The following is a 12,981-nucleotide window of genomic DNA, read 5'->3' as shown; positions in this document are numbered from 1 at the left end:
CCTAGATTGTGGTCTAAAGCTTCAGGCTTTTCTCCATCTTTTACTTTAATACTCGTCCACTCCTGTAGCCCCACTGAGCAAATGGACATTACCCAAAAACACACAAAAACAAAATCAACAGAGCACCTAAAAACAGGAAAAATAAACCACCAGCGGGCTCTACCACCCATCAACCACACCATATCATCTACGTCGGCCCAGTCAGCCACATCAAACGAGCGGAGCGGATGATTCCTGTCCTCTCCGGAGTTGTAGTCTTTCCCAGTCTGCCTCACTGAGCATCGTAAATGGAGCTGCCCATTGACCTGAGTAAGCCTGTAAATAACTGTGATGGCTTCCAGAGGTGGGGCCTCCAAAAGATAAAAGGGTCATAAAGCTCACCTCTTCCTCCATTTGGGGAAAAAAGTGTTGGGCCGTTTAAAAACACAAATGAAAAGGTTTGGTGTTGCTGAGGCCTCGGTCACACAGGCCTAGTGAGCAGTTGGTGTCGTCCTGTCAGGCTTTGGCTGCTAAGAAAAAAAAAACGCATTTCCCGACTGGATGGCGACGGGTTGCTGGAGGTTGCTGCAAAGAGGTTGTTGCAACAAAAACCTCCTTATGATTGCTTTGGTCGCCTGTGGTATTCGTGAAAGCTGTGAACTTGCCTGCAAACACTCGTGACTTCCGCTCTTTGTGACACAGACCAGAATCTGAAAATATTCTCTTCCAAAGTAAAAATTTGTGCCTTTCTGCTGCAACCAACACATTTCAAAAGGCGCAACTTTTACTTTGAAAGCGAGTGGTCTGCGGTTCCAGTTTGTGTTGCACTTTTCACAGTTTCACTATTACTTAGTGAAACTAGTGGTTGGCAAGTGTTGTAGACGAGTTGGCGTCTTCCCTGCAAGCTAAGGCCTGATTTAGATTACTGCCAGGAATTTTTGTAGAGCCTACGACGCAACCTACGTAAGTGGACCAAGCCGTTACCGGCATTTATGCTTGCGCTGGTGCATTATGTGTTGATTATGTTGTGTGCAGTGCCAGCTGACAGAAAAAAAATGTAATGTAGTTACATTTCTCAGGTGTACGTCAGATTACGACGTAGGTTATAACGTCCGGTTTAGAGGGGTTTGCGGTCAAGTCGTAGGTTGCGAGGTAGATTTCCCGTTGGGCATGCGAGTGACCGCAGCAATCTAGCAACTAAAAGAATCACAAGGAGGTCATTGATGTAGCACGTTATAGCTCTTTGAGACCATTTTTTTTTTTGTTAGCAACTGCCAGCAACCTCCAGCAACCACTCACCAACTGGCTGTTAAAATACTCTGGTTTCCATAGCAACTGCTGGTTACCAAGGGATCACTGACCGGTCTTTAGCCATGACTGAGACCCTAACGTTATCATTAAAGCTAAATTACTAAAATCTGCATCACTTTGATCATTTTGATGTTGTCATAGATGGTGAGGTGCATGTGTCGCACTCTCCACTCAAAGCGAAGACAAAAAAACAACCCCAAAAATGAAGAACTTATGAGCAAAACCAAAATGATTTTGCAATAAATACACCAGCTCATTAGAGAGTGAGAGCAGTGAATAGCATCTGTCTCCTCGATCATGTCTAACAAAGGTCACGGCGGAGCGAGCGATGAGATTGCATCTCGGCGTCTGTCACCCTCCAAGCCACATGCAGACACTACATCGAGAAACATCGAGTTAAGAATACAGATGAACTGCAAATTCTGCTTTACAGATGGGCGAGTTGATGTGCTCGTCAGAAAGGTGCTGAAATGTTCCTGCAAATGTGTTTTGCTGCTCTTCGGGTGAATTATAGTTGGCAAAAGTACGCCTGCCAACTGCAGATGGAACAAACTGTTCACATGACTGAGCTTCTCTTCCGTTTGTCAGTCGCTTAGCTTCATTACCGAGTGCCTAAGGTGAACTGCGACAGGTGCTTCTAAACTGCTCTCGTCTGGATTGGTTCATTATAACTTGGGTAAGAGGAAAGAATCGCTTTCATTTTATTCTGATAAAAGCTGATATTCAAACCCACTTCAGTTGTGTTACTTTTAATTGATTGCTTTAAAGTGTTTTTCAACCTGAATGTAGCTGTCGTGTTTGAAAAGTACTCTCCAGTATTCATGTTTTTTTTTAACTACATTAAACTAGTAATCCGAGAACAACTACAGCAGATTAAGGCTAACAGGGCTCATCCACCTGGCTGCTTGAATAAGGGGTGTGGCTGCTTTGATTGACAGGCCTCCTGACACAGGCAGCTCCCCAGTGTTTATGCTGCTGGAGCAATTTTATTATCATTTTTTAACTAATAACTGATTTTCTGTGTGATACGGCCTTTTAGTATTTTAATAATCTGGGGGGTTTTTGGCACAAATTAGACTGTATGCCTGTCTGTGCATTTCACACATAGTCTTTAGGGAAGCAGCTTGCTAACCAAGCTACCACCTCATTCAAATTTTGTATATTCTGGCTCCTTCACCATTTATCACCAAGTATCATACAGGCTGCTTGGGCTTATTATGTAATGTTTGCTGTAAAATTATAAATAAAATTATTCTCATAAATCAGGAACTATTTGAATTTTCTCTGTAGCCTGAAATTGTTGAGTTATGGTAATGTGAAGGATCCATGGTAAAATCAAAGCAGAGCTAATGTTTTTCTGTGTCCATGTTCGTACAACAGTACCTCGTGAATGCTTTTTGCTGCCACGATGCACCAAATGTCCTTGTAAAGCTCATCTTCTCTTCTTTCCGAAACTGTTTGAATTTTATCTCTCGCACAAATGATAATGGAGTTACGGTCATTTAAAGAGTGCTTGAAAAAATGGGTCTGCCGCTGGCCAGTGGTTACAAAAACAAGGTTATTACTAACAGGGCGGTGGCCAGAAAGATAAAGCTGAAGCTTCAAGGTGAGTCCCAAACCTGTAGGTAACTTTATAATGGCTATGGCTATGTTTTATGCAGTCTATGGCTACAATAAACAAAGTTCACCATTTGTCTGCCTTACTGAATTTATGGATAAGTTCTATTTTAATTGTACTTTTTCCTTACATCCTTTGGATTGTGCTAGGGTAGGTTTTCATGATTCACAGTTTAAAATAATCCTTATTTATACAAACCCATCCTCTGTCTTTCTGATTGGCTGATTGGTTGCAAACAGAAGGCTTAAAAAAGCAGGTGGGCGGGACCAACAAGCCAAAAAAAGAAGGAAACACCGTAAACTGAGCAATCAGAGCAGACCTGAAGCGGGAGGTTCTGGGTCGTAGGGATTGCTTATACCATGTTTTTGGAGATATTGTTTGATATGAGTATCTCAAATAAAATAATAAAAAACAAGCAGGACAAAAATAAAATCATACAGAGCAATTTCGACGTCCAACACTATTATAACAATTATTCTAGAAACTATCGCAGCAATATAGTCGGCATGCACTCAGTCTTTCGTCAGTAAGATGCCCCCACCCAACACACACACACATACCCGTGTTGGTCTCCTGTCTCCATTTGTTTTTCTAAAAAGAGTTGCAGAGCAGGTGTGCCTCAAGGAGCTGTGGATAGGAAGTCTCACAAACACCAATTTTCAAAATAAAACCATTCAAACAACAAAGTTTACTATTAAAAGTACAAAAAGTACTAAAATTACTACACGGTACTTGCAAATTTTGTCACTTCATGAGGTTTTTGTTCTTTTTTCCAAAAATAAAGGCTCGTCTTTTTTTAGTACTATGGTTTATTTGTAATAATAGGAATATGTAATGTGTTTATATAGGACTTCTCTAGTCTTACTGACCACTTAAAGCACTTTAGATTAGTGGTTTGAGTGGTTTGGTCACATTTTTAACCATATGTTAATGCAGCACTTTATTCTGTGCACTTCAAGCACTTTAACTTCCTCATATCCATGCCTGATTTAGGACCTAAAAAGTAAAGTAAAAAGTAAAAAGTACCTGAAGAAAAACCGCAGAGAGCTGAGGAAAACATTCAGACTTCCCCCAGAAAAGCCCCAGCTGGGGTTCCACCCAGGAACTTTCTTGGTGTGAGGCAATGGTGCTAACGACCTCACCACTCTTATTGTATAACAGTAATTATCGTTATTATTTTACAGATCACTAGTTGGATCACTAACAATAGCAAACAGATGCTGACCTTCTTGCAGCCTCTAGAAACAGAGAGAAAATCAACCTTATTACAGAAGTTTATTGAGCATATGTCTGATAACACGGCCACTAGGTCAGTTACCCTCATCATTATTAATGACGAAAGTGATAATTTTAGCTTGGGCTCACACCAGGCAGTTTGATGCTGGCGCCCACATACTGTACTACCCAGAGAGCCCAGCAGAAGGTCAAAGCCTGCTAAGAGGCCAGGTCTGAAATATGCCTGTGTTCAGCCTAATGACCCACAGCACAATTAACACTCTGCAGCTCAGCAGGTCAGCATGCGGATACGGAGGTGTTTATTGGCTGCTGGCCTTGGTTCCCTGGCAAACCCCGCCGCGCCCAGCTGATCATCTTCCAGACTGGGAGCTGGAGGCGCTCCAGTCTGACACATGCACAGTACAGTGGAGTCCAGCAGCCACATGGAAGGAAAGAGGCTGACACACATAGCAGCACAGGGGGACCAATGAGACTCCAGGAAAGGGATGCCGACGAGCTATTTTCATCCTCAAGGTGAAAAGATTTTTTTTCTTTGCTTCTCCAGACTTTGTGTTTGTGTTGGTGAAGAAAGTGAATGAAACCTGAATAAATTAAAGGGTGTGAGGACGTTAGAGTCATAGCACTCCCATCTGATGCTGTGTACAGTAGATCCTCATCATCACCAAATCTGAACCTCTAGTTTTATACTTTTATAACCCACACAAGAAGTCAGTCCCTTCTAATATGACTGACCTATTTTCATACTAAAAAGTTCTGTCTTTTGCCTCTTTATACACCAAACAGAGATGAGCTGGTAACCGGGTGTGACAGCTTTAAGAGCGGATGCTCCACTCTGCTTCAAAGTCACAGAAGCTGTGTGATTTTTAAATCCTTTTGTCCTTTATTGACTGAAGCTCATGGCGTGTTTACTGAGTCGCAAAAGGCATAGGAAGGACATTCTGCAGTTTTGGAAAAGCTGTTTAGGAACTATGTACAGTAGAGAGAGGGCACATGATGAGAAAACACCTGCGCGCACGCACATCTGTCCCTGAAGATTTTACCCAGCTCATCTCAGTTATCTAATCACGAGATGCCGGACGGAGGGGGAAGCTCTCCTCAGATTAGCACGGCTCAGTTCAGGGTTTTTTTCTCCCATGTGTTGATTGTGCAGACTCTGAATGTGGCAGACCCCGAGAAGCAGGTGCACCTCATCGAAGCCAGATTTCAGACCCACCGTCTCCTAGCAACAACACCAGAAGACGAGAGCACCACCAGCTCCACCAGGGCTACTGCTATTTACCAAAACGTCGTCTGGCTTTGTTTGGCTGTTTTGTCATTAAAAAAAAACGACAAAGAAAGGGGGAAAAAAGTAGGCCACCAGTTCTTGTTAAACTGTTAAACGCTAAACTGAACTGGTTTAAACACAGAAGACAAACTGGATTAAGCATAGATATAAAATATGTTTTGCAGTGTCTGTGAAGTGCGATTGAGGGGTGTTCCTCAGGTCACCCCTCAGGACTGTTAATGCAACACGGCGCTGTAGGATTCATCACTTCATCACTACAGTACAGTATATTTATATTAATACCAAGGCTTCCAGCTATGTCAGAGTCTTTTATTTGATTAAAGACGACCAACAGTGCAACAGCATGTCATTAATTATGAAGACAGATCTCCACAGATCTTTTATAGTTGATATTTGGCCTCAGGGAGGAATTTCTTTTCAAACAAACTGCTCTATCATTGGTTAATTGAACACTGTAGTTCTATGTAGTAATATGCAAAAACATTTCGTTGTGTTGATCTGTTTCTTCCTGATTAATTTCCTCAAAGTCAACAATGCAACTTGGAAATACTTAAAGGGAATACAGAGGCCGTGTCCAATTAGTACAGCTTAAATCTATTAATCACAATAACAGGATTTGCCGGCATAACCAACAGCTGAATGTGCAAAATGCAAATGAAATTTGTTTACAGGCAGTAAATGAAGAATGGGTGTATACTTTAGTGTAAATGGGGCAGTTCCTTCAGTGTAAACCCAATTTTTCTTGTAATTAATACCAAAATACACTGCACCTCAAAACTTGGTGGGAAGTTGTGAAATTACTGACCTTTATGGCTTGTGAAAGCTCACGTATTCTTCAACCAACAGAACTCTTATGAAATCCCTCTTAACATGAGAATGCACATTTTCTCAGGGCTTAAAACAGAAGTTTTTCTTACCTCATGAGGCCTTGGAGAATCAGTGGTCACAGGTTGGTCAACTCATGCTGTCCCTTCAAATGTTAAGTATTAGTCAGATGCCAAAACTCCTGGAGACACTGCACGCGAAAGGGAGAATTTCACAGAGGTGTTTGTTAAAGAAGCGGTGCGGTGTGGTTGAAAAATGAAGCAAAAGTGATGTGCTGTGGATTGCATCTCCTCAAAGAGCCTCTTGCTGAGTCAGCCCCCCCCCCAATGTTAACAGCAGAAATAAACATGTTGACATACTGTTACAAAACAGTAACTTTATGTTTTCTGTTTCATCCCATTTGTTCTCGGTGGTCTCGTTATGTTCCTCTTTTGTATCTTCTCTTTCCCCACACCCGCAACCTGGTTCTGCCAAAAATCTCTTCCTGTTAAAAGGGAGTTCTCCATCCCCGCTGTCAATTAAATTTTTATACAATCAAAAAATAACAACAACAGTCGGCTCAAGTTGTTTTATATGGTAAGGTAAAGAGTGTAAAATAATAGAGACAAAACAATGACAAAACCCCAACAAATCAGATGACCTCCTATGAGCAACATGGCAATAGTGGGAAGGAAAAACGTCCTTCAAACAGGAAGCAGCATCACTCCGCTCAGGAAGGGGGCAAGAGGTGCTTGCCCATAGAGGATCACATGATCACTGGGGGTTGTGTCTCTAATACTGTCAGGTCTTTATATATCACTGGCCAATTAATTAGGTATACTTTGCTAGTGTTAGGATGGACCTTTTACACAGTTACTATAGATTTGTCACTTCAAACTCAGTTTCCTACAGGTCTCATAGTTGCCCTGTTGGATTGCGATCTGGTAATGTGGAGGACATTTAGTTTGAGCTTTGTAACATGCGTAATCCTGTTGGAAGCAATCATCAGAAGATGGGTACACCGAGCCCACGACACGGTCAGCAACAATACTCAGGTAGGCTGTGGCATTTAAATGATCCATGCTCTCATGTTATTTTCTGTCAAATTCCAACCCTACACTATGAATGTCCTAGCAGAAATTGAGACTCATCAGCTTTAAGGTTCAACATGTTGAGCAATCAGGGATTCTTTTCTGTACACCTTGTTTATGTAAGTGGATTTTTATGAGTTTCTGTTGCTTTTCTATTGCCCGAAGCACTTTGGCCATTCTACTTTGACCTCTGACGTGACATCTGGATGTTTTGCCTTCTTTGGACCAACCTCTGTAAACCCTGAGATGGCTATGTGGGGAATCCCAGTAGATCAGAAGTCTCTGAAATACTCAGACCAGCTTACCTGGCACCAACAATCATGTCACATCCAAAATGACTTAAATCTCCTTTCTTCCTCATTTGTGTAGTTTCACACCAACCCGGGAACCGCCACCAGTCCCCTTCAAGGCCTTTCCCAAACCGCAGCTCAATTCATGTCCGAGCCATTCACCTTTATCTACTAAAACGCTGTCAAACCTAAAATGAGGACGTGGGCCCAGCTAGTGAATTGTAGTTTCACAAATCAGAAACGGAGACCAGTTCCCTTCAAAATAAAAGATCTTTTCTACATGGTGTGTTATGAATACACTGTTTGTTGTAGCTATGCAATAATCCATTTTCTGCTGCTTGTCTGGGTCTGGGTCTGGCTCACAGCGGCATCAATCTAAGCGAAATACAAGACACCAAGATGTTCCCAACCCAGCCAGCGTGTTGTCAGTCTGCCCCCTTTTGATGTGGAGGAATAGCAGTCCCAAATACCCATAGACAGGGAGACAGCTCAACTGTGCCACTTCTATCAAGATTTCATTCTGTCGCTCTCCACTCAGAGCTCATGACCATATGTGGTCTTGGCTTTAAATATTGACCTAGCTGCGTTAATGAAGATCATATTGAGCGTAAAGGTGAAAAACAATATGCTAGCTGATTCATTGTTGATGTTTTGGTGGTGAAGATCATGTGTGTTTTGTCCAGGACCACATACATTTGAGCTTTAATATTATGTAAATAGCATCATATACGGGCAAAGCAAGCCCTTCTGTATATTGTGTTTATTAAGCGGTAACACAGATGGTTATCATAAACTAGACTGCCAAAAATGACACACAAGGTCATTAACATGATGTGGTTTGAAAACATCCTGGGTATTTGAAGCGTGTTAAGTTTCCAACAGCACACCCAGACGAAGCAGTCCACGTTAGGGCATGAAGTGTTATCCATTGTCATCATCGCAGAGGCCGGTGCTTGATGTGAGTGCCAGCCTTTCTTTCTCATTGTGGGCCGTCCTAGCAGAGATTAGGGGCCCGGGCAGCTGAATGGAGGGGAGAGGCAGCTCTTCTGGGGGTTTTTTCCCCCTATGGATGCTTTCACTCATTATGAATGAGTGTAATTCTGGGAAATGTGCCCCGTGAACAGCAGAGGAAACCCCTAAACCCAGCAGAGCTCCTGAGGGGATCTGTCTTTGACAAACGACTTCCCCCATGGAGCGCGAGTCTGCGAGTGCTTCTAATAAAACGGGTGAAGGCGCAATCTTGTCTGCAGATATCATGAAGCTCTGTTTTTGGTTTCCAGTGTTCACTGGGAAGTAGTTAATCTGCTCCTGCGCTCTTGTATGTGATATATAGTTCCTCATTAAGTCTGCTATTGTACACAAAAGGCTACTTAAAGCCACGTTAAGCTGTTAAAGCACCTGAACAGCGGAGAATAATGACGATAAAACGCCGTGTTTATAGTTCTAGCACGTTCCCAACCTAAAAGGTCAAACATCAAAAAGCTGCTGAATGAATGACACTGACAGATGCTGTCAATCCTGAAGGGGTTACACTGCCTGTGGTGAGCAGAGCGGTGGGAGGGGGTTAGGATGGGAACAGACAGCTGAGTGGGCCCGATGCTCTCCAGAGCCCGAACAGCTGAGACCACGAGGGCCGAGGCAGGCAGCACACGGCCGCCTCTGGGACTCGGCTTTTTGATGAGCAAAGCCTGTTGAGGAAAGGAGATGAAGTCTGTCTGCACACTGAGAGCTGTTCCTTAAGCCATTACCCAAAACCTCCAAAGAATCGACAAAATGCTGAGAGGAAAAAAAACTGGCTTGCAGGAATCAGCTAAGAGACAGCTGTGCTCAAAATAGAAAAGACATGATGGCAGTCTCACTACTGCATCTGGAGAAAACAATGCACAAGTGTTATCACAAGCGAGCGGTTCCTGCATCCATTTTACCCGTTATGTTCGAGAACGGTTGCCCAACAGGCATCCAGCAGTTAGCCTATCTGCAGCAACAAGCATGCAGAGATTAGGCAGACTTCTCATTTCAGTTCAACAGTCGAACGACATGCTTTCAATTCAGGGAAAGCGTTCACCGTGAGGACCTCCTGCTCCCCGAGCCTTAAAAAAAGGGGAAAAAAAGAAAAAACAAATCTCTCCGAGTCAGGAATGCTAAAAGCCCTAAGACATACTTCATGGTTGGGCATCAAAGGATCTTGGGGGTACTCGAATGATCAGGCTTTCATCTCCACTCTGCTGGTTAAGTAAGCCTTGAGTGAATGATGGGAACACTTTGAACAGGGAGAAAGCGAAGAGCTCGGTGTATGGCGGTGCCGGTTTTCATGAATTCGGCAGGAGGAAAGCTATCTGACCTCGGCTCGGCAGAGGCGAAAAGCTTTCTCTGCCTCCATAATGTTATTAACACTTAAAGATGTTTCACCTACAAACAATAACGACCCTCTCAGGACAGTTTCTAGCACCACAGGTAGCGTGGGATGAAAGTGATCCAAGTGGGGCCTCCCTGCAGAGCAGACCACCTCTACACAATAACTCACCGAGGGTCAAGCTGAGCACTCAATGATGTGCTCAGTTACTCTCCCACCTCTGAACATGACCTCTGTCGGGCAGAATCGCTCCACTGGGCCTACTGTCCTTCCTCCTGTTAGCCGTCTTAGCAGCGACATCTGTTTTCAGGCTGTATTTACTAAACTTGGACAGCAGCAGATTCAGACAATCCCAGGAGGCTCCTTGTTGAGTCTAAAGGGCATTTCAGCATCCACAAGCCATAAAATGAGGCATGTGAGCCATAATTGAGGGATTTAAATAGCCTCCTTTAAACCCCTGTCCCATTACTTCATATACAATGAGGAAGCATGCAATCTGATTAAAAAGTCATATTTGTGTGACGCATTTAATAAAGATGCTCAAATGTCTGTGTGACATAACAATGAGGATTTTTCTGGTCTACTTGTTTTGACATTTTTCTCTCTCGTCTTATGTTTAGTTTTAGTTTTCATTGTCTTTGTTTTTTGGTTATTTTCTTCTCGACTTTGAGCATTACTTTACTCGTGTATCTTGTTTTGGGATTTTTTGTTGACTGTCCGACCCGCCCTCGTTGTTTTTCACCTCTGACTAGCTGCCCTCTCCTGTGACTCACTCTCACCTTTGTCATGTTTCATGAAAAACTCCTTCATGTATATCAACCTGGTCTTATGGCAAAACATTAAGTACTTACAACAGGTCTGTTTGCTTCTGCTTTTTCAGGTTTCTCTGGGTTAGTCAGCACAATTTTGAAACTGAAGTGGTTCAAAAACCTATCTGGGCTCTAAACAAAAAAGCAGTAAGACGTGGCACCCAGTGATTTATTTCCTAACATAACCCAGCAGTTTTCAATGATACGAATGTATTAAAATGATAAACATTTTCAAAATTGCACAAATGACGTGTAAAAATAGTCTAATTGCGGTTTCTAATGTGGTGCACAGATTCCTTGTGGGAAGCAACTTGTCTCCAAACAGTCATTGTCCATTTCAGTCTGACTGCCAAAGTTTTGCAAATAATTGTCTAATTTATGAACACGTTGCAATCGATCTGAGTCGGGCTGCAGTGATGAACGTAACTAGTCTGAATGCTTCTCTTTGCAATAGATGACTCGACTGAACTGGTTTCTATTTATATTCCTGTACAGAAGCAAGGTTGGCAGGTGCCTTTGTCATTTTTCAGTTAAATCGCAACACTTTATATGCTGGAATTTCTGAATTCTTATTTCAGATCTATGAAGTTCTGATCTCTGAATGCAAGAAGTTCATGTAGATTTTTGTGTATGTAGAAAACAGACCTCCTATTTATCTGGTATTATCACAAACAGGATGGCATGTAATTGCCAACTTGACTCCATTCGGTCGCAGATTGATAGCAGACTGACTCCGTCTTGTTGCTGTTTTATCGCCATCTGGATGCACCAGAATTGCTTTGAACACAGCAGCTGATAGCAAGAGGCTGCAGATGTGGTCCTCGTTTCTAAAGCAACCATTAGAAAGGTGCACATCCTCAATAACTTTAATTGTGACGTGGTCTCCGATCACTCTTTTCACTATTGTGCTGTAGCTAAATGCTTCAAGTCTCTGAATCTGAACTTTTTCACCTTGTAACAAAAAAAAAAAACACATCTGAGAACGGAGAGATGAAAAATAAAGATAAGTGGGGGAAATTTGTGTTGATGGTGGATAAGAGGTTGTGACTATTTCACTACTACTGTGAATTGTCTGTTTTCCCTCCTGTGACCTTTCTTGTTTCCTGGTTTGCGTGTTTCACATTTTCTTCTTTAGTTTTGGACTCAGTAAATCTGCCTTTTTGTGTTTTTTGTTGCATTTGTTCCACTTGGTACAAAACTTTAATAACAACAGCGTGCGCCCGCTCAGAGTGTTTCATCCTCCAACAGCATTGTCATTTTTTGAAAACCAAGCTTAACACACTGACAGCATATTTATGCCCATGATTTTGGGCAGTGTTAAAAAAAAGCATAAAAGGTACCAAAATAAAATGTTTAACTTTAAATATTGATATTGTTAACCTGTTGGAGAAGCTAATAATGCAGATAACCCTTTTAAATAATTAATCAAATAAAACACCTAAATAGATTTCACAGTCCAGTTTAATAGTGAGCATAACTGTGACATTACTATTCGTAAATGCCCAAATGTGTGGAACTCCTAAAAGGCCAGGAGCAAAAATAACAAATGTGTCACAGCACTGCTTTAGGAAATCATGACCAGAGGCACTGTTTGCTGCTAGGCAAGCCAGGATACGGCTTCCCCGAGGACTGATAATCCTTAAACTGCAGCAGCGGGAAAGTGCAACTCTTGCTATGACAGTAGAAGAGAGCGGAGCCTCACCTGTATCCAATCACTCCTGCTGCAAGCAGAGAGCATGATTCTGTTTGAACAAAACTAAAAGCCACTCAGTGAAAACGAAGAGGAGTCGGTCTTCTGACAGTGAAAGAAAAAGAAAAGGAGGAAGAGGAGGGGAAAAAACAAGAAACAATAATCTGAAAACTTTAAAACTCGCCTTAACGTCCACCAACAATCACATTGTTTCTTTTTACTCTGACATTTAAGGTTAGTTAACTTGACTAGAAGAGCATCTTTGTGTGTCCTTGGTGGAGTCGAGTGGCTGGAGTCAGACTTATTAGAGCTTTTTCTCAGGCTTTGTAAATTAACATTGTTTTATATGAACTTTGTTGGTGTCAAATTTATAAAACAGGGAGCGGCCCCCTGTGAATTATTATTAACATACTATAGAATCACCACTGATCATGGCAGTATTCTCATTAACAAAAGAGAGATCTGAGTGGCACTAATCCTGAATAAGATGGAAGGCAAAGTTCAGAGTCTGAATT

The 12,981-nt window shown here is 42.2% G+C and overlaps 1 long non-coding RNA gene across 2 annotated transcripts; it reads left to right on the top strand.

The window, feature by feature from the left end:
- The first annotated feature begins 1,000 nt into the window (after positions 1-1,000).
- LOC102081423 (uncharacterized) lies at positions 1,001-6,540 on the top strand. Of its 2 annotated transcripts, none has more exons than XR_265823.4 (3): positions 1,001-1,966; positions 4,420-4,657; positions 5,295-6,540. It is a non-coding gene; the product is annotated as an uncharacterized LOC102081423 (long non-coding RNA). The 2 variants fall into 2 exon arrangements; XR_003221568.1 differs by having other exon boundaries at positions 4,412-4,657.
- Positions 6,541-12,981: the final 6,441 nt, after the last annotated feature.

The sequence above is a fragment of the Oreochromis niloticus genome, linkage group LG9, assembly GCF_001858045.2.
Source record: "Oreochromis niloticus isolate F11D_XX linkage group LG9, O_niloticus_UMD_NMBU, whole genome shotgun sequence".
Lineage (NCBI taxonomy): Eukaryota > Metazoa > Chordata > Actinopteri > Cichliformes > Cichlidae > Oreochromis > Oreochromis niloticus.
This window is presented reverse-complemented; position numbering and strand designations above follow the sequence as displayed.